Here is a 20,644-nt window from a genome sequence, read left to right as displayed (position 1 = left end):
CTGAAGAACAGCCAGAGCAGGACGTCCTGGGCAAGGGTAAGAATAATAAATCAATGAGAGTTAGAAAATGTTATTTTGGAATGATACATTTTGTAAAAAAGGATCTAAAACCGCATTTCACACTAACTACAACTGTTCACCTTTTAATAGGCCACATCATGAGAAATTATAAAATCGGTCCCAAGCTGGGTTCAGGCGGATTTGGTTTGGTGTGTGAAGGAACCATAATGAGGATGAACTCAAGGTTTTATTACATTTTTTTGGCTTCAACAAACTTTTTATTCTTATAGTTTATTTCTTCAGGATTCATGAACATCATGACCTCTTTGCTCATGCTAACTGTTAACCCTTTGTTTTGTTGATCAGGTGGCTGTGAAATTTTCAGTGAAGGCACCAAACATGCCAAACATCTCAGTGGTGAGTAGTCTGCACTCTCTGTCATTACTTCTCAGTCGCTGTTTTCAATTCATAGCATCTTATATTTATGTTAATCACTGCCAATGATTGGTCAACTGTCTTGAAGTCTTTATTTGGGAAACCACCTTCATCGAACAGTCATGCTTTCTCTTTTAGCCTGGTCATCCCAATCGCCTGCCGTTGGAGATCGGCTTGACACTCATGGCCAATAAGGGCCCCAGCGCTCCTCAAATAATTCAACTGCTGGACTGGGAAGAGGAGACGGACCACTACATTATGGTTATGGAGCGGCCCTCACCTTGCATGGATCTGCTTAGTTTCATGGAGCTCCACGGAGGAATCCTCGGCGAGCGCCGCGGCGCGATACGTCATCGCGGCAGGTCATTTGTGCCGCTAAGGCTTGCTTTGAGAAGGGTGTCTTCCATCGGGACATTAAACCGGAGAACCTGCTGGTGAACCCGGACACCATGGAGGTCAAATTGATTGACTTTGGTTGCGGGGCCCTTATGAAAAAAATCGGCCTTCAAAGACTTCTGTGGTACGTTACACAAACCATTACTCACAAAAGAAAAAAACATGTAACGTGTAGTCGGCATGCTGTGGAAGTGTATGAACATCAGACAACATCTCTTTCTTCCAGGCACAGAACAGTACTTTCCTCCAGAGTACAAGTTCAAGGGCACATACCATGCCAAGCCCATGACAGTGTGGTCTTTGGGGATTGTGCTGTTTGAAATGGTGTGCGGGATTTTTCCCACAGCGGGCGACCTGTACTTGATCGCCGCCAACATCTGGACCAGGCCAGGCCTGTCACAAGGTGAGATCTTCATCAAACACAAAAAAGAGCAGGTGTGAAGTATAAGCTAATAATGAGACATCTCTTTGTTTTTGCACAGAATGCTGCGATCTGATTTGTGATTGCCTGCAGCCGAAGCCAAAGAAGAGACTTGCTCTAAAGAAGATCCATCTCCATGACTGGTTTGAAGTATGTTAAACATTACATTAAGTACATTAAAATTGTGTTTTTGTTTCAGGTCATGGATTGAGACAAGATGTCACGTCCACTCTTCTGTTCTCAGTCTGCGCTTCATCTGCTGGACCGACACGAGTGACCTTTCCTTCCCTCCATTCAGGCCTCAATATAGAGCCGAGCCACCCGTCCTTGACTTCAAGCAGCAATATTTGCGTCTGGCTGTATTGCTCAATAATTTGTGTATTGATCTTTACTGAATAGTTGTTTGTAAATCATTATTATATTCATATACTTGTCTCATAAAAAAGAAAACTGTATAAAAAAACCTATAAGAAATGTATAAGAAATTTGTAAGACATTTATTTTACAATAAATCTGTAAGCAAATAAATAATAAGTGTCTGTTCATAATTATATTGCATTGTTTATATTGCAAATTAATTTCAGTCCCTTCTGAAACTGTTACGGCCACACAGCTTCCTGTCATGATCACAGACCAAACATCTACTGTTATCTGACATCTCTCACACTTTAAAATGAATAGAATTAAAGATATTTATCAGAGATATTTAAAAACTATACATTTGTTCACCTTTAGATGAACACTTGTGATGTTAAGTTTTGTCACCGGTCACGTGGTAATAAAGATTGAAAAAATTCAAAACAAAGGTATTATAATCAAACACAACAACTAAAAGTCGGAATACTTTTATTTGAGGTTTCATACAAGTACTTTATGATTAATTTATAATAAATTATAGCTAGGTATAATTAATAATAAATATTTAGATTATATTTTAGAATTAACTGTAGCAGAATTAACGTTACAGTTATTTCATCTGTTTGTCCACCGAGCAGACAATATAATTCTTTATCAATTCTAAGAAAGCTTATTTTCCTGGCCAAGGAAGAATAGCTTTCCTACTCTGCAGTACTAGCAGTAATTTAGCATGTAGGAAGGGTCAACATTCAGTGACTTCAAATTGTGAGCAGACAATTAACTGTGAATATAAGGGATTTAATCAACAAGCTATAGATAACATACAACATATTAACAAAGCACACACACACACACACACACACACATATATATATATATATATATATATATATATATATATATATATATATATATATATATATATATACATAAAATACAACAAAGTAAGGAAGAAAGAGAGAGAGAGAAGGAGAAGAATGCTAGTATTTCACATCAATTAACTACAACCTAGTGAGAATCATCAAAGAATCAAAATTCACCTTAAAAGGGGCTCAAACTTAAACACGCATCCAACTAGTTATAAAAGTTACTTGCATTAGTTTTTGTTGCTGCAAAAGAATCCTGATGACAAGAAGTTCTTGATGATTTCTCTAGGTGTGAGCTGGGGGAACCTCTGGTTCCTCTTGAAGGTAAGAAAGTCCACAGCGAGATGACAAAGTTATTTGAAGGTAACTACCAGAAGGTTGGACTCAAGAGTTGAGTCTGTAGAGAATCCGTCTCAAAGAAAGGAAGGAATAGTTGGTGTTAGGGACTTTTGATAGTTCCCTGACACACCCACTGCTTGATTGGAATTGCCAATCAGAGGCATGGATTTTGAGCGAGAGAAAAGTTTCTTTGTTTGCTTTTATGGCCCATTGGCATCTTTATTGCTGGTCTGGAGAGTTGGAGCAACTTTACTCCAAAACACAGTAAAAATGGTATGATGCACTTCATGATTCTATGCGGTAAATCATCATTTGAGGCATGACAAGAGGATCGTTTTGATACCATGAGGTATAAGTGTTCATAATAATGGCTTAAAATAAAGAAAATGTCCCTATGTGTGTGCGTGATTCGTATTGCAATGGCGTGGCCAGACCACATCTCTAGTGAATCCATAGGTGAATGGCACGGGGGTTTGTTACTCCTCGTTGGAATGGGTTCGGGGCTTTGATGTAGGGACTAGAGAGCAAATCTGTTTAGCATCTCTGTGATAATGGGGGAACCACGGGCAATTTAACACCTGCAAAGATGTAGACATGAGGTCCAGGTGTGTAATTTATCAGCAAATGTTAAAAGGTGAAAAGGGTCCTTTAAGACAACGACCAAATAAGCATCTTGATCTTAGCCAGACGCTACAACATCTTTTTACAAGGGCATGATAAGAATAAACCCCAGTCTAACCACTTAAAGACACATGATGAGATGTAAGACGAACAGAAGTAAATGTATACTCAGGGCTACCAATGAGAGACTGAGGCTTAGTGGTCACAGTGGTTATATATCAACCAGCCTCTCTATGAGACTGGCCGACTCAAAATTAGTCTATTTATCATCTGCAATGCACACAGGAAATTAGACATTTTATAAAAAAGAAATGAGCTTTTGAATATAAAAATATTATACACACTTTTGGTCGTTGAATTACTGAGGCTGAAAACCTATACCTCAAAAGACCAAGAGATGATCTTTAAGGTATTATCCAGGTATTATCTTCTCCTCATGTTTGATGGATGTTTAAATGTTCTCATCAATCAAGAATATGATATATCATTGGGTGAACTTGATGAATTTAGATCAACTGCATGTGAATGAACTTTAACATATTTTTAAGTTCAGTGCAATTCATTTAGGATATGTATGGGGTTAAACTAATCCTTTCAAGTGACAACCAAGAGGACAATCTTATTCATGTAGATTGCAAAGTGCTGGTTTGTCTAAGAACAATGAATGCTGTGTCTATGAGAGATGCTGCAGAACAGTAAGGCAAAACAAAATTGCACGTACGCAGAAAGAAGGGAGGAAAGCATCCGTGTGGGAACATAATAAAGAAACAGAGTTGTAGAGAGGACAAGGACATGAGGATCTCCCAGAGGAGAGTGTGTCAAAAATCTAACGTTACCTTACACATTTGGCTGCTGTTAATTACATTTCTACTAATATACAATCTACCTAATATGACACTACAATTACTTCTAAAAGTGTGTTCTTTCAAGTCTCACAGTGACTTGCTCAGATTATATAATATGACTTGATAGAAAAAATAGATTGAGTTACCACATAAAGCACATGAATGTAACACTAGACTAATGGTTCTCATCTGGTTCTGTTTCAAAATTAAGTGACAAAAACAGGGAAAAAGACAAAGATGCCACAAAGCATGTTTATGCATGTTAAATGTTTATTACAAAAGTGTAAAAGAAAGTTTACACGTATGAATATTTACAGTAGTCAAACATTTCAGGTATGATTTTTTACGATAGATCACTCCAGAAAAGTTTCAGAAAAGTCCTCAGTCCATAGAATAAGCGTAAACGTTGGGGAAAAAAAGGAACGATGAATCCAATGAACACAAGAGTCTCCTTGCGTTTGTAGTGCAAAAGGTTTATATAGTGCAACAGTTGGTGTGACGATCAGTATTGAAGTAGCTTGGTGGGAAATGCCACTAGGAACAGATGAAATCCTCTTGGAATAATGGATAAAAAAACCTTCAACAACAAATCGGCCGCATCGGATCTCACAGGGTTTATGATCACAAATTATCTGCTTCAACATCATTTGATCATCGTGATCTGTCAAGCACGTCGCGCTCCTCTGCAAACATCGTCTCCTATTAGTGACGTCATGCACAGCGTGCATGTCACGACGATCATTTTGCTTCGGTTAATAGTTCTTGTAATTATCCTAAAATGTACAGCATCACAGCATAACTATTTTAATACCGTTTCAGTTTTTTCTTTATTGAAAATAAATGATTATCAATGATAAATGTCTTCTATTTATTGTCATTATTTGTAGTCAGCTCACTTCTGACCTGGGTTTCAGTGAAGTCTTCTGGTAATCGGGCAGGAAACCACCGAGCAGATTTGTGCCATTAGTAAGTTGAGCTCAAGAAACATTGCTTAATATAATAGTTTATTAACTATTATTAACTTTTTTTTTTTTTTTTTTTTATTAATACTGATTCATGATCAGAACAAATCTGTAAACCAACAATGAGAACCACTGCTCCAAAGCATTTATATGAAAAATGTAAAATGTGTGGGTTCCTGTGGGTGCTTGGATTCCTGAAGTCTACCAACTGGCCCTCGTTTCGTGTGGGATCTAGATCATTTTAGAGGAATTGAAATTGAAGGTGAAAGGTTAGAAATCTGCCGTTAAGTTTCATATTAGTCACAATAAAGACACTCACCTGGGAATGCTGGACTACCTGGAGGGCCTGGCATTCCTGTCTGACCAACAGACCCATCAAGACCTGGTGCGCCCCGCTCCCCCAATGGACTACTGCTATGGACAATGTTATGTGGGACCAAAATACCTGGATGTCCCTTAGGACCAGGAAGACCTGAAAGCACAATAACCTCTCAACATCATCATCCAAGACAGCAGTCCTGCGGGAAACAGAAATAGTTCTATAAGATTATCTACTGATCTAGTAAAGATCTAATTATCAACTAATTCAATTAAGTTCTTGCTGTAATGTGTGCCATTACAGAGAATTTAGAACGTGTCAAAAGCTTCTCATTTAATATTCAAAAATGCTCTGCCTCTCTCTTGTGATGTTGATTGGTTGATGAGAGAATCACATCTTTTAAACTATCAAGACTAGGATTTTCATTCCTTGAGGTTCACTTTGGGTCGATGTCGATGAAACAACCTTGTGATTTACAGAAAAAGCATTGTAAGATTGTGCATTACTTACAGTTTGCTGAATTAGCTGCTTTCAGATTTAATAAAGCTGAAACTAATTTGTATGAACTCTCCATTACTCTGTACCTCTTTTACGAAGCAATATTCAGTCAAATGCCCTGAACATATACGACACGAACCTGGGCGGCCTCAGACATTAAAAATAAATCTGTTCCCTTCATGATCCTGCAAACTCTGGAACAATCTCCCTAACGCTGTTCGGGAAGCAGACACACTCTGTCAGTTTAAATCTAGATTAAAGACACGTCTTTTAACCTAGCCTACACACAACACTCTAATACACTTCTATTGTTCAAATCCATTAAAGGATCGTTAGGCTGCATTCATTAGATTAGCTGGAGCTGGGAACACTCCTCATAAAACACAATGTACTCGTGACATTGTAAAAAGAATAGCATCTTTGCTAATATTAGTCTGTTTCTTTCTCATTCTGTTTCTCAGCTTGTATCCAGATCAGATGGTGGATCAGCACCCAGAGATGATGCTCATCTGAGACCAGAACGCGCTCACACACAAAGTCGGTTGCACAATTTAGCTGCAATTAAAATTGAACTGGAAATGAAATGCTGGGAGTCCAGCCAGAGGAGAAGTGGCCCTTAACTGAGCCTGTTTTTGTTTCTTCATTCTGTATGGATGGGCTTTTAGTTCCTCTGACTTGCTTAGTTGGGGACACTTCATTTCTAGAGATTATCGTCAGTTGGATTACAGAGACCGTTTCTGCATTTAATAACAAATTGTTCAATCTTGTCATTATAAGATCCCTATCATTGTACTCTTTTATTTGATACTGTTCAGTGCTTTGATAAAATTGTTAAATGCGTTATATAAATAAAAGTGATTGATTGATTGAGAACAGGTCCATTTCCACTTGATTTCAAACATCCATAAGGTGAAATGAACTGTTTCACTAATAAGAAACATGTCAGGCATTTTAAAGTATTACTATTTTATTATGTATCTCTAAGAGGCTCAATCTGGTAGCTGAGCCAGTCTCTTACAAGAAATGAGAAGTGTTTTTCCCTAACATCTCTTCTCTCACTCATCTACCCACAGCACATATACAGTACATATACTGTGTGTGTGTGTGTGTGTGTGTGTGTGTGTGTTTGGGATGACATCAAGGGATCTAGGAGAGCAGTATTTGAGCCCAAAGAAAACTGCGCTCTGCTGTCTGCTGTCTCTCTCTCTCTCTCTCTCTCTCTCTCCGGACAGATAAGCAAACACTACAACTGCACAAGAGCCACAAGTTACAAGCAATATCAGACAGTGAAAGTTTACAGGTCAGATGTGTGAGAGATGTGTGACAGATCTCCGTGAGATGAAGCCACTATTCCCCTCCCACTTAAACATGAGCTCGATCTCCTCAAGACAGAGACTCCTGGCATCTTATAGTCTGCTGTAGAGAGAATCCAGCTCCTGACACACAGGGCTGTTAAAGGAATAATGCTGATTCAGCATAAATTACTACAGATTCAGAGATAGGCAGTTATTTCCAAATTATTTCCAGTTGTTTAAGCAGAAATGTGTTCGTTACAGTCAGGCACTTGAAGCTGAAGTGAATACATTTTTGTTAAAATCATTACGTATCAAGTGCAAAAATGTGCTTTATTCACGATGAAGCACAGCTATGAGCACTTCACCCAAAACACCAGAAGAGTAGAGCAGAAACAGTTGTGAGATAATGAATGAATCACAAGAGAAAGGATGAAAACAATAGACAGAATGTGAATGAGTCTGAGCAAAATAACCTGCCTGACAGAAAAGACAGAAAAACTAGACAGTTATCAAGATCAAATGAGTTCTGTGTCATTTTATTTTATTTTACCTTTTCAGTTTTTAATTATTATAATACACACATCTCCAGTAATAAAACTAAACCAAGAATAATAATGTGCCAATCAGATGAAATCAATATCAACAAAATTAATGTAGTCATTTTTTGCACTAAAGAAGTGTCACAGAAGTGCACAAAATCAGCATTTACTCTTCAACTCAGAAGTGACATGAAAGTATTTAAACTCATAATCACAAGGTTTTCAGATTTTTGTTAAATTATTCTGATTGATATTAGATTCATTAAAAATTCGACTAAAACGTCCAGTAGGTGGCGGCAAGTCACCGTTTAAACGATTCGTTCAACAGTCGATCAAGAAAATCTCCTAAAATGTAAGTCGCGTATTGTTTATTGTTTTCCGAAATTAATGTCACTGTATGAACGTATTCATTTCATTTCTTTTCATTTCATTTCACTTGGACTTTCCAGTTTACCAGTTTAAATGATCCGATCTCAAAAACCTAACTTGTGCCACAAAGCAGGGTTTTTAGCGGTTTAATGCGCTTCATGCATGTTTGCTTATTGCTTTACCTCGTCAAAAACGAAGCGATATACAATTAGATAATTAATATAAAGTATATTAGATATGAATGCTATCGTGATTTATTCGCATTTTTTAAATTCGCATTCTTGTCAGCAGAATGACGTGACGTGATTTCTATGGCAATTAGAATGTTGTAGAAAGACCCGAAAAACGTCATCAGTTTGTTGGTTGAAGTTTCGGAGTATCTTGATAAGTCACAAACGGTTTTATCGTGAGACAGCTACTTTTTGGCTAAAAAAGCTAGTGATGGAGTGCTGTGTACTTCTAAAATACACCACCAACACGGCCGTGTCCCATCTTCATCAGCTTGATGAGACGCCTGTTGGTCCCGGTGTGAATGATGATGGGAGAAAAGTGAAAAAGGCAGAGAGGAGCTTCTGGAGGTGGCCTTTTGGGAGAGCTGAGAATGATGGACAGAAAAAGGAGGCAAAGATAGAGAAGGAAAGGAAGAATGGCCGGAAATGGCCCGCTCTTCGCTTTCATCTCCACAGATCTGGAAAATATGACCTGGTCGAGGCTGAGAAAGAAGTTCAAGTGTGAGGCGGGAACATATCAGAGACGTGATAATGGTACAATCATATAAATGTGCTCTGATTATACAAGTGGAAATGAAAATGAATCGATTCCTCAGTGACTGAAACCTGCTGTCATCATTACATCAAGTATTTAGAACTGTAGAGATCAGAAATTTAGAAAGGTTGAGAAAAGTTGAATTTAGAAATCAAGTCCAAATTGGCCCCTAAATACAGAAAAGCTGAAATTTGAAGATGCAGCATCTTATATTAATACAATTGATTTTGAATTGATTCATATTATAGCTCCAGCTTCAGAAGGCCCTCCTGCTGCTGAAGAACAGCCAGAGCAGGACGTCCTGGGCAAGGGTAAGAATAATAAATCAATGAGAGTTAGAAAATGTTATTTTGGAATGATACATTTTGTAAAAAAGGATCTAAAACCGCATTTCACACTAACTACAACTGTTCACCTTTTAATAGGCCACATCATGAGAAATTATAAAATCGGTCCCAAGCTGGGTTCAGGCGGATTTGGTTTGGTGTGTGAAGGAACCATAATGAGGATGAACTCAAGGTTTTATTACATTTTTTTGGCTTCAACAAACTTTTTATTCTTATAGTTTATTTCTTCAGGATTCATGAACATCATGACCTCTTTGCTCATGCTAACTGTTAACCCTTTGTTTTGTTGATCAGGTGGCTGTGAAATTTTCAGTGAAGGCACCAAACATGCCAAACATCTCAGTGGTGAGTAGTCTGCACTCTCTGTCATTACTTCTCAGTCGCTGTTTTCAATTCATAGCATCTTATATTTATGTTAATCACTGCCAATGATTGGTCAACTGTCTTGAAGTCTTTATTTGAAAAACCACCTTCATCGAACAGTCATGCTTTCTCTTTTAGCCTGGTCATCCCAATCGCCTGCCGTTGGAGATCGGCTTGACACTCATGGCCAATAAGAGGCCCCAGCGCTCCTCAAATAATTCAACTGCTGGACTGGGAAGAGGAGCGGACCACTACATTATGGTTATGGAGCGGCCCTCACCTTGCATGGATCTGCTTAGTTTCATGGAGCTCCACGGAGGAATCCTCGGCGGCGCACGCGGCGCGATCGTCATGCGGCAGGTCATTTGTGCCGCTAAGGCTTGCTTTTGAGAAGGTGTCTTCCATCGGGGACATTAAACCGGAGAACCTGCTGGTGAACCCGGACACCATGGAGGTCAAATTGATTGACTTTGGTTGCGGGGCCCTTATGAAAAAATCGGCCTTCAAAGACTTCTGTGATACGTTACACAAACCATTACTCACAAAAGAAAAAACATGTAACGTGTAGTCGGCATGCTGTGGAAGTGTATGAACATCAGACAACATCTCTTTCTTCCAGGCACAGAACAGTACTTTCCTCCAGAGTACAAGTTCAAGGGCACATACCATGCCAAGCCCATGACAGTGTGGTCTTTGGGGATTGTGCTGTTTGAAATGGTGTGCGGGGATTTTCCCACAGCGGGCGACCTGTACTTGATCGCCGCCAACATCTGGACCAGGCCAGGCCTGTCACAAGGTGAGATCTTCATCAAACACAAAAAAGAGCAGGTGTGAAGTATAAGCTAATAATGAGACATCTCTTTGTTTTTGCACAGAATGCTGCGATCTGATTTGTGATTGCCTGCAGCGAAGCCAAAGAAGAGACTTGCTCTAAAGAAGATCCATCTCCATGACTGGTTTGAAGTATGTTAAACATTACATTAAGTACATTAAAATTGTGTTTTTGTTTCAGGTCATGGATTGAGACAAGATGTCACGTCCACTCTTCTGTTCTCAGTCTGCGCTTCATCTGCTGGACCGACACGAGTGACCTTTCCTTCCCTCCATTCAGGCCTCAATATAGAGCCGAGCCACCCGTCCTTGACTTCAAGCAGCAATATTTGCGTCTGGCTGTATTGCTCAATAATTTGTGTATTGATCTTTACTGAATAGTTGTTTGTAAATCATTATTATATTCATATACTTGTCTCATAAAAAAAACTGTATAAAAAACCTATAAGAAATGTATAAGAAATTTGTAAGACATTTATTTTACAATAAATCTGTAAGCAAATAAATAATAAGTGTCTGTTCATAATTATATTGCATTGTTTATATTGCAAATTAATTTCAGTCCCTTCTGAAACTGTTACGACCACACAGCTTCCTGTCATGATCACAGACCAAACATCTACTGTTATCTGACATCTCTCACACTTTAAAATGAATAGAATTAAAGATATTTATCAGAGATATTTAAAAACTATACATTTGTTCACCTTTAGATGAACACTTGTGATGTTAAGTTTTGTCACCGGTCACGTGGTAATAAAGATTGAAAAAATTCAAAACAAAGGTATTATAATCAAACACAACAACTAAAAGTCGGAATACTTTTATTTGAGGTTTCATACAAGTACTTTATGATTAATTTATAATAAATTATAGCTAGGTATAATTAATAATAAATATTTAGATTATATTTTAGAATTAACTGTAGCAGAATTAACGTTACAGTTATTTCATCTGTTTGTCCACCGAGCAGACAATATAATTCTTTATCAATTCTAAGAAAGCTTATTTTCCTGGCCAAGGAAGAATAGCTTTCCTACTCTGCAGTACTAGCAGTAATTTAGCATGTAGGAAGGGTCAACATTCAGTGACTTCAAATTGTGAGCAGACAATTAACTGTGAATATAAGGGATTTAATCAACAAGCTATAGATAACATACAACATATTAACAAAGCACACACACACACACACACACACACACATATATATATATATATATATATATATATATATATATATATATATATATATATATATATATATAGCAAGATAAGGTAAGGAAGAAAGAGAGAGAGAGAGAGGAGAAGAATGCTAGTATTTCACATCAATTAACTACAACCTAGTGAGAATCATCAAAGAATCAAAATTCACCTTAAAAGGGGCTCAAACTTAAACACGCATCCAACTAGTTATAAAAGTTACTTGCATTAGTTTTTGTTGCTGCAAAAAGAATCCTGATGACAAGAAGTTCTTGATGATTTCTCTAGGTGTGAGCTGGGGGAACCTCTGGTTCCTCTTGAAGGTAAGAAAGTCCACAGCGAGATGACAAAGTTATTTGAAGGTAACTACCAGAAGGTTGGACTCAAGAGTTGAGTCTGTAGAGAATCCGTCTCAAAGAAAGGAAGGAATAGTTGGTGTTAGGGACTTTTGATAGTTCCCTGACACACCCACTGCTGATTGGAATTGCCAATCAGAGGCATGGATTTTGAGCGAGAGAAAAGTTTCTTTGTTTGCTTTTATGGCCCATTGGCATCTTTATTGCTGGTCTGGAGAGTTGGAGCAACTTTACTCCAAAACACAGTAAAAATGGTATGATGCACTTCATGATTCTATGCGGTAAATCATCATTTGAGGCATGACAAGAGGATCGTTTTGATACCATGAGGTATAAGTGTTCATAATAATGGCTTAAAATAAAGAAAATGTCCCTATGTGTGTGCGTGATTCGTATTGCAATGGCGTGGCCAGACCACATCTCTAGTGAATCCATAGGTGAATGGCACGGGGGTTTGTTACTCCTCGTTGGAATGGGTTCGGGGCTTTGATGTAGGGACTAGAGAGCAAATCTGTTTAGCATCTCTGTGATAATGGGGGAACCACGGGCAATTTAACACCTGCAAAGATGTAGACATGAGGTCCAGGTGTGTAATTTATCAGCAAATGTTAAAAGGTGAAAAGGGTCCTTTAAGACAACGACCAAATAAGCATCTTGATCTTAGCCAGACGCTACAACATCTTTTTTACCAAGGGCATGATAAGAATAAACCCCAGTCTAACCACTTAAAGACACATGATGAGATGTAAGACAGACAGAAGTAAATGTATACTCAGGGCTACCAATGAGAGACTGAGGCTTAGTGGTCACAGTGGTTATATATCAACCAGCCTCTCTATGAGACTGGCCGACTCAAAATTAGTCTATTTATCATCTGCAATGCACACAGGAAATTAGACATTTTATAAAAAGAAATGAGCTTTTGAATATAAAAATATTATACACACTTTTGGTCGTTGAATTACTGGGGCTGAAAACCTATACCTCAAAAGACCAAGAGATGATCTTTAAGGTATTATCCATTCTCCTCATGTTTGATGGATGTTTAAATGTTCTCATCAATCAAGAATATGATATATCATTGGGTGAACTTGATGAATTTAGATCAACTGCATGTGAATGAACTTTAACATATTTTTAAGTTCAGTGCAATTCATTTAGGATATGTATGGGGTTAAACTAATCCTTTCAAGTGACAACCAAGAGGACAATCTTATTCATGTAGATTGCAAAGTGCTGGTTTGTCTAAGAACAATGAATGCTGTGTCTATGAGAGATGCTGCAGAACAGTAAGGCAAAACAAAATTGCACGTGCGTCGCAGAAAGAAGGGAGAAAGCATCCGTGTGGGAGCATAATAAAGAAACAGAGTTGTAGAGAGGACAAGGACATGAGGATCTCCCAGAGGAGAGTGTGTCAAAAAATCTAACGTTACCTTACATTTGGCTGCTGTTAATTACATTTCTACTAATATACAATCTACCTAATATGACACTACAATTACTTCTAAAAGTGTGTTCTTTCAAGTCTCACAGTGACTTGCTCAGATTATATAATATGACTTGATAGAAAAAATAGATTGAGTTACCACATAAAGCACATGAATGTAACACTAGACTAATGGTTCTCATCTGGTTCTGTTTCAAAATTAAGTGACAAAAACAGGGAAAGACAAAGATGCCACAAAGCATGTTTATGCATGTTAAATGTTTATTACAAAAGTGTAAAAGAAAGTTTACACGTATGAATATTTACAGTAGTCAAACATTTCAGGTATGATTTTTTACGATAGATCACTCCAGAAAAGTTTCAGAAAAGTCCTCAGTCCATAGAATAAGCGTAAACGTTGGGGGAAAAAGGAACGATGAATCCAATGAACACAAGAGTCTCCTTTGCGTTTTTGTAGTGCAAAAGGTTTATATAGTGCAACAGTTGGTGTGATGATCAGTATTGAAGTAGCTTGGTGGGAAATGCCACTAGGAACAGATGAAATCCTCTTGGAATAATGGATAAAAAAACCTTCAACAACAAATCGGCCGCATCGGATCTCACAGGGTTTATGATCACAAATTATCTGCTTCAACATCATTTGATCATACGTGATCTGTCAAGCACGTGCGCTCCTCTGCAAACATGCGTCTCCTATTAGTGACGTCATGCACAGCGTGCATGTCACGACGATCATTTTGCTTCGGTTAATAGTTCTTGTAATTATCCTAAAATGTACAGCATCACAGCATAACTATTTTAATACCGTTTCAGTTTTTTCTTTATTGAAAATAAATGATTATCAATGATAAATGTCTTCTATTTATTGTCATTATTTGTAGTCAGCTCACTTCTGACCTGGGTTTCAGTGAAGTCTTCTGGTAATCGGGCAGGAAACCACCGAGCAGATTTGTGCCATTAGTAAGTTGAGCTCAAGAAACATTGCTTAATATAATAGTTTATTAACTATTATTAACTTTTTTTTTTTTTTTTTTATTAATACTGATTCATGATCAGAACAAATCTGTAAACCAACAATTGAGAACCACTGCTCCAAAGCATTTATATGAAAAATGTAAAATGTGTGGGTTCCTGTGGGTGCTTGGATTCCTGAAGTCTACCAACTGGCCCTCGTTTCGTGTGGGATCTAGATCATTTTTAGAGGAATTGAAATTGAAGGTGAAAGGTTAGAAATCTGCCGTTAAGTTTCATATTAGTCACAATAAAAGACACTCACCTGGGAATGCTGGACTACCTGGAGGGCCTGGCATTCCTGTCTGACCAACAGACCCATCAAGACCTGGTGCGCCCGCTCCCCAATGGACTACTGCTATGGACAATGTTATGTGGGACCAAAATACCTGGATGTCCCTTAGGACCAGGAAGACCTGAAAGCACAATAACCTCTCAACATCATCATCCAAGACAGCAGTCCTGCGGAAACAGAAATAGTTCTATAAGATTATCTACTGATCTAGTAAAGATCTAATTATCAACTAATTCAATTAAGTTCTTGCTGTAATGTGTGCCATTACAGAGAATTTAGAACGTGTCAAAAGCTTCTCATTTAATATTCAAAAATGCTCTGCCTCTCTCTTGTGATGTTGATTGGTTGATGAGAGAATCACATCTTTTAAACTATCAAGACTAGGATTTTCATTCCTTGAGGTTCACTTTGGGTCGATGTCGATGAAACAACCTTGTGATTTACAGAAAAAGCATTGTAAGATTGTGCATTACTTACAGTTTGCTGAATTAGCTGCTTTCAGATTTAATAAAGCTGAAACTAATTTGTATGAACTCTCCATTACTCTGTACCTCTTTTTACGAAGCAATATTCAGTCAAATGCCTGAACATATCGACCACGAACCTGGCGGCCTCAGACATTAAAAATAAATCTGTTCCCTTCATGATCCTGCAAACTCTGGAACAATCTCCCTAACGCTGTTCGGGAAGCAGACACACTCTGTCAGTTTAAATCTAGATTAAAGACACGTCTTTTTAACCTAGCCTACACACAACACTCTAATACACTTCTATTGTTCAAATCCATTAAAGGATCGTTAGGCTGCATTCATTAGATTAGCTGGAGCTGGGAACACTCCTCATAAAACACAATGTACTCGTGACATTGTAAAAAGAATAACATCTTTGCTAATATTAGTCTGTTTCTTTCTCATTCTGTTTCTCAGCTTGTATCCAGATCAGATGGTGGATCAGCACCCAGAGATGATGCTCATCTGAGACCAGAGCAGCTCACACACAAAGTCGGTTGCACAATTTAGCTGCAATTAAAATTGAACTGGAAATGAAATGCTGGGAGTCCAGCCAGAGGAGAAGTGGCCCTTAACTGAGCCTGTTTTTGTTTCTTCATTCTGTATGGATGGGCTTTTAGTTCCTCTGACTTGCTTAGTTGAGGACACTTCATTTCTAGAGATTATCGTCAGTTGGATTACAGAGACCGTTTCTGCATTTAATAACAAATTGTTCAATCTTGTCATTATAAGATCCCTATCATTGTACTCTTTTATTTGATACTGTTCAGTGCTTTGATAAAATTGTTAAATGCGTTATATAAATAAAAGTGATTGATTGATTGAGAACAGGTCCATTTCCACTTGATTTCAAACATCCATAAGGTGAAATGAACTGTTTCACTAATAAGAAACATGTCAGGCATTTTAAAGTATTACTATTTTATTATGTATCTCCTAAGAGGCTCAATCTGGTAGCTGAGCCAGTCTCTTACAAGAAATGAGAAGTGTTTTTTCCCTAACATCTCTTCTCTCACTCATCTACCCACATATACAGCACATATACTGTACATGTGTGTGTGTGTGTGTGTGTGTGTGTGTGTGTGTGTGTGTGTGTGGTGTGTGTGACATGACAAGGGATCTAGGAGAGCAGTATTTGAGCCCAAAGAAACTGCGCTCTGCTGTCTCTCTCTCTCTCTCTCTCTCTCTCTCTCCGGACAGATAAGCAAACACTACAACTGCACAAGAGCCACAAGTTACAAGCAATATCAGACAGTGAAAGTTTACAGGTCAGATGTGTGAGAGATGTGTGACAGATCTCCGTGAGATGAAGCCACTATTCCCCTCCCACTTAAACATGAGCTCGATCTCCTCAAGACAGAGACTCCTGGCATCTTATAGTCTGCTGTAGAGAGAATCCAGCTCCTGACACACAGGGCTGTTAAAGGAATAATGCTGATTCAGCATAAATTACTACAGATTCAGAGATAGGCAGTTATTTCCAAATTATTTCCAGTTGTTTAAGCAGAAATGTGTTCGTTACAGTCAGGCACTTGAAGCTGAAGTGAATACATTTTTGTTAAAATCATTACGTATCAAGTGCAAAAATGTGCTTTATTCACGATGAAGCACAGCTATGAGCACTTCACCCAAAACACCAGAAGAGTAGAGCAGAAACAGTTGTGAGATAATGAATGAATCACAAGAGAAAGGATGAAAACAATAGACAGAATGTGAATGAGTCTGAGCAAAATAACCTGCCTGACAGAAAAAGACAGAAAAACTAGACAGTTATCAAGATCAAATGAGTTCTGTGTCATTTTATTTTATTTTACCTTTTCAGTTTTTAATTATTATAATACACACATCTCCAGTAATAAAACTAAACCAAGAATAATAATGTGCCAATCAGATGAAATCAATATCAACAAAATTAATGTAGTCATTTTTTGCACTAAAGAAGTGTCACAGAAGTGCACAAAATCAGCATTTACTCTTCAACTCAGAAGTGACATGAAAGTATTTAAACTCATAATCACAAGGTTTTCAGATTTTTGTTAAATTATTCTGATTGATATTAGATTCATTAAAATTCGACTAAAACGTCCAGTAGGTGGCGGCAAGTCACCGTTTAAACGATTCGTTCAACAGTCGATCAAGAAAATCTCCTAAAATGTAAGTCGCGTATTGTTTATTGTTTTCCGAAATTAATGTCACTGTATGAACGTATTCATTTCATTTCATTTCATTTCATTTCATTTCACTTGGACTTTCCAGTTTACCAGTTTAAATGATCCGATCTCAAAAAACCTAACTTGTGCCACAAAGCATGGTTTTTAGCGGTTTAATGCGCTTCATGCATGTTTGCTTATTGCTTTACCTCGTCAAAAACGAAGCGATATACAATTAGATAATTAATATAAAGTATATTAGATATGAATGCTATCGTGATTTATTCGCATTTTTAAATTCGCATTCTTGTCAGCAGAATGACGTGACGTGATTTCTATGGCAATTAGAATGTTGTAGAAAGACCGAAAAAAACGTCATCAGTTTGTTGGTTGAAGTTTCGGAGTATCTTGATAAGTCACAAACGGTTTTATCGTGAGACAGCTACTTTTTGGCTAAAAAAGAAGCTAGTGATGGAGTGCTGTGTACTTCTAAAATACACCACCAACACGGCCGTGTCCCATCTTCATCAGCTTGATGAGACGCCTGTTGGTCCCGGTGTGAATGATGATGGGAGAAAAGTAGAAAAGGCAGAGAGGCTTCTGGAGGTGGCCTTTTGGGAGAGCTGAGAATGATGGACAGAAAAAGGAGGCAAAGATAGAGAAGGAAAGGAAGAATGGCCGAAATGGCCCGCTCTTCGCTTTCATCTCCACAGATCTGGAAAATATGACCTGGTGAGGCTGAGAAGAAGTTCAAGTGTGAGGCGGGAACATATCAGAGCGTGATAATGGTACAATCATATAAATGTGCTCTGATTATACAAGTGGAAATGAAAATGAATCGATTCCTCAGTGACTGAAACCTGCTAGTATCTGCTGTCATCATTACATCAAGTATTTAGAACTGTAGAGATCAGAAATTTAGAAAGGTTGAGAAAAGTTGAATTTAGAAATCAAGTCCAAATTGGCCCTAAATACAGAAAAGCTGAAATTTGAAGATGCAGCATCTTATATTAATACAATTGATTTTGAATCGATTCATATTATAGCTCCAGCTTCAGAAGGCCCTCCTGCTGCTGAAGAACAGCCAGAGCAGGGCGTCCTGGGCAAGGGTAAGAATAATAAATCAATGAGAGTTAGAAAATGTTATTTTGGAATGATACATTTTTGTAAAAAGGATCTAAAACCGCATTTCACACTAACTACAACTGTTCACCTTTTAATAGGCCACATCATGAGAAATTATAAAATCGGTCCCAAGCTGGGTTCAGGCGGATTTGGTTTGGTGTGTGAAGGAACCCGCAATGAGGATGAACTCAAGGTTTTATTACATTTTTGGCTTCAACAAACTTTTTATTCTTATAGTTTATTTCTTCAGGATTCATGAACATCATGACCTCTTTGCTCATGCTAACTGTTAACCCTTTGTTTTGTTGATCAGGTGGCTGTGAAATTTTCAGTGAAGGCACCAAACATGCCAAACATCTCAGTGGTGAGTAGTCTGCACTCTCTGTCATTACTTCTCAGTCGCTGTTTTCAATTCATAGCATCTTATATTTATGTTAATCACTGCCAATGATTGGTCAACTGTCTTGAAGTCTTTATTTGGGAAACCACCTTCATCCGAACAGTCATGCTTTCTCTTTTAGCCTGGTCATCCCAATCGCCTGCCGTTGGAGATCGGCTTGACACTCATAATAATAAAGGGCCCCAGCGCTCCTCAAATAATTCAACTGCTGGACTGGGAAGAGGAGCGGACCACTACATTATGGTTATGGGCGGCCCTCACCTTGCATGGATCTGCTTAGTTTCATGGAGCTCCACGGAGGAATCTCGGCGAGCGCCGCGGCGCGATACGTCATCGCGGCAGGTCATTTGTGCCGCTAAGGCTTGCTTTGAGAAGGTGTCTTCCATCGGGACATTAAACCGGAGAACCTGCTGGTGAACCCGGACACCATGGAGGTCAAATTGATTGACTTTGGTTGCAGGGGCCCTTATGAAAAAATCGGCCTTCAAAGACTACCTGTGATCGTTACACAAACCATTACTCACAAAAGAAAAAAAACATGCTAACGTGTAGTCGGCATGCTGTGGAAGTGTATGAACATCAGACAACATCTCTTTCTTCCAGGCACAGAACAGTACTTTCCTCCAGAGTACAAGTTCAAGGGCACATACCATGCCAAGCCCCATGACAGTGTGGTCTTTGGGGATTGTGCTGTTTGAAATGGTGTGCGGGGATTTTCCCACAGCGGGCGACCTGTACTTGATCGCCGCCAACATCTGGACCAGGCCAGGCCTGTCACAAGGTGAGATCTTCATCAAACACAAAAAGAGCAGGTGTGAAGTATAAGCTAATAATGAGACATCTCTTTGTTTTGCACAGAATGCTGCGATCTGATTTGTGATTGCCTGCAGCCGAAGCCAAAGAAGAGACTTGCTCTAAAGAAGATCCATCTCCATGGCTGGTTTGAAGTATGTTAAACATTACATTAAGTACATTAAAATTGTGTTTTTTTGTTTCAGGTCATGGATTGAGACAAGATGTCACGTCCACTCTTCTGTTCTCAGTCTGCGCTTCATCTGCTGGACCGACCACGAGTGACCTTTCCTTCCTCCATTCAGGCCTCAATATAGAGCCGAGCCACCCCGTCCTTGACTTCAGCAGCAATATTTGCGTCTGGCTGTATTGCTCAATAATTTGTGTATTGATCTTTACTGAATAGTTGTTTGTAAATCATTATTATATTCATATACTTGTCTCATAAAGTAAAAAAACTGTATAAAAAAACCTATAAGAAATGTATAAGAAATTTGTAAGACTTGTTTATTTTACAATAAATCTGTAAGCAAATAAATAATAAGTGTCTGTTCATAATTATATTGCATTGTTTATATGCAAATTAATTTCAGTCCCTTCTGAAACTGTTACGGCCACACAGCTTCCTGTATCATGATCACAGACCAAACATCTACTGTTATCTGACATCTCTCACACTTAAAAATGAATAGAATTAAAGATATTTATCAGAGATATTTAAAAACTATACATTTGTTCACCTTTAGATGAACACTTGTGATGTTAAGTTTTGTCACCGGTCACGTGGTAAT

At 38.2% G+C, this 20,644-nt stretch overlaps 1 long non-coding RNA gene and 1 pseudogene across 1 annotated transcript; both read left to right on the top strand.

Moving 5' to 3' along the window:
• Positions 1-378: 378 nt before the first annotated feature.
• Positions 379-1,557, top strand: LOC122347852 (annotated as a pseudogene).
• Positions 1,558-18,759: 17,202 nt separating this feature from the next.
• Positions 18,760-19,225, top strand: LOC122348451. Its single transcript, XR_006251326.1, has 3 exons — positions 18,760-18,854; positions 18,975-19,025; positions 19,183-19,225. It is a non-coding gene; the product is annotated as an uncharacterized LOC122348451 (long non-coding RNA).
• Positions 19,226-20,644: the final 1,419 nt, after the last annotated feature.

Source organism: Puntigrus tetrazona, chromosome 7 (assembly GCF_018831695.1).
Source record: "Puntigrus tetrazona isolate hp1 chromosome 7, ASM1883169v1, whole genome shotgun sequence".
In the NCBI taxonomy this organism is placed as follows: Eukaryota; Metazoa; Chordata; class Actinopteri; order Cypriniformes; family Cyprinidae; genus Puntigrus; species Puntigrus tetrazona.
This window is presented reverse-complemented; position numbering and strand designations above follow the sequence as displayed.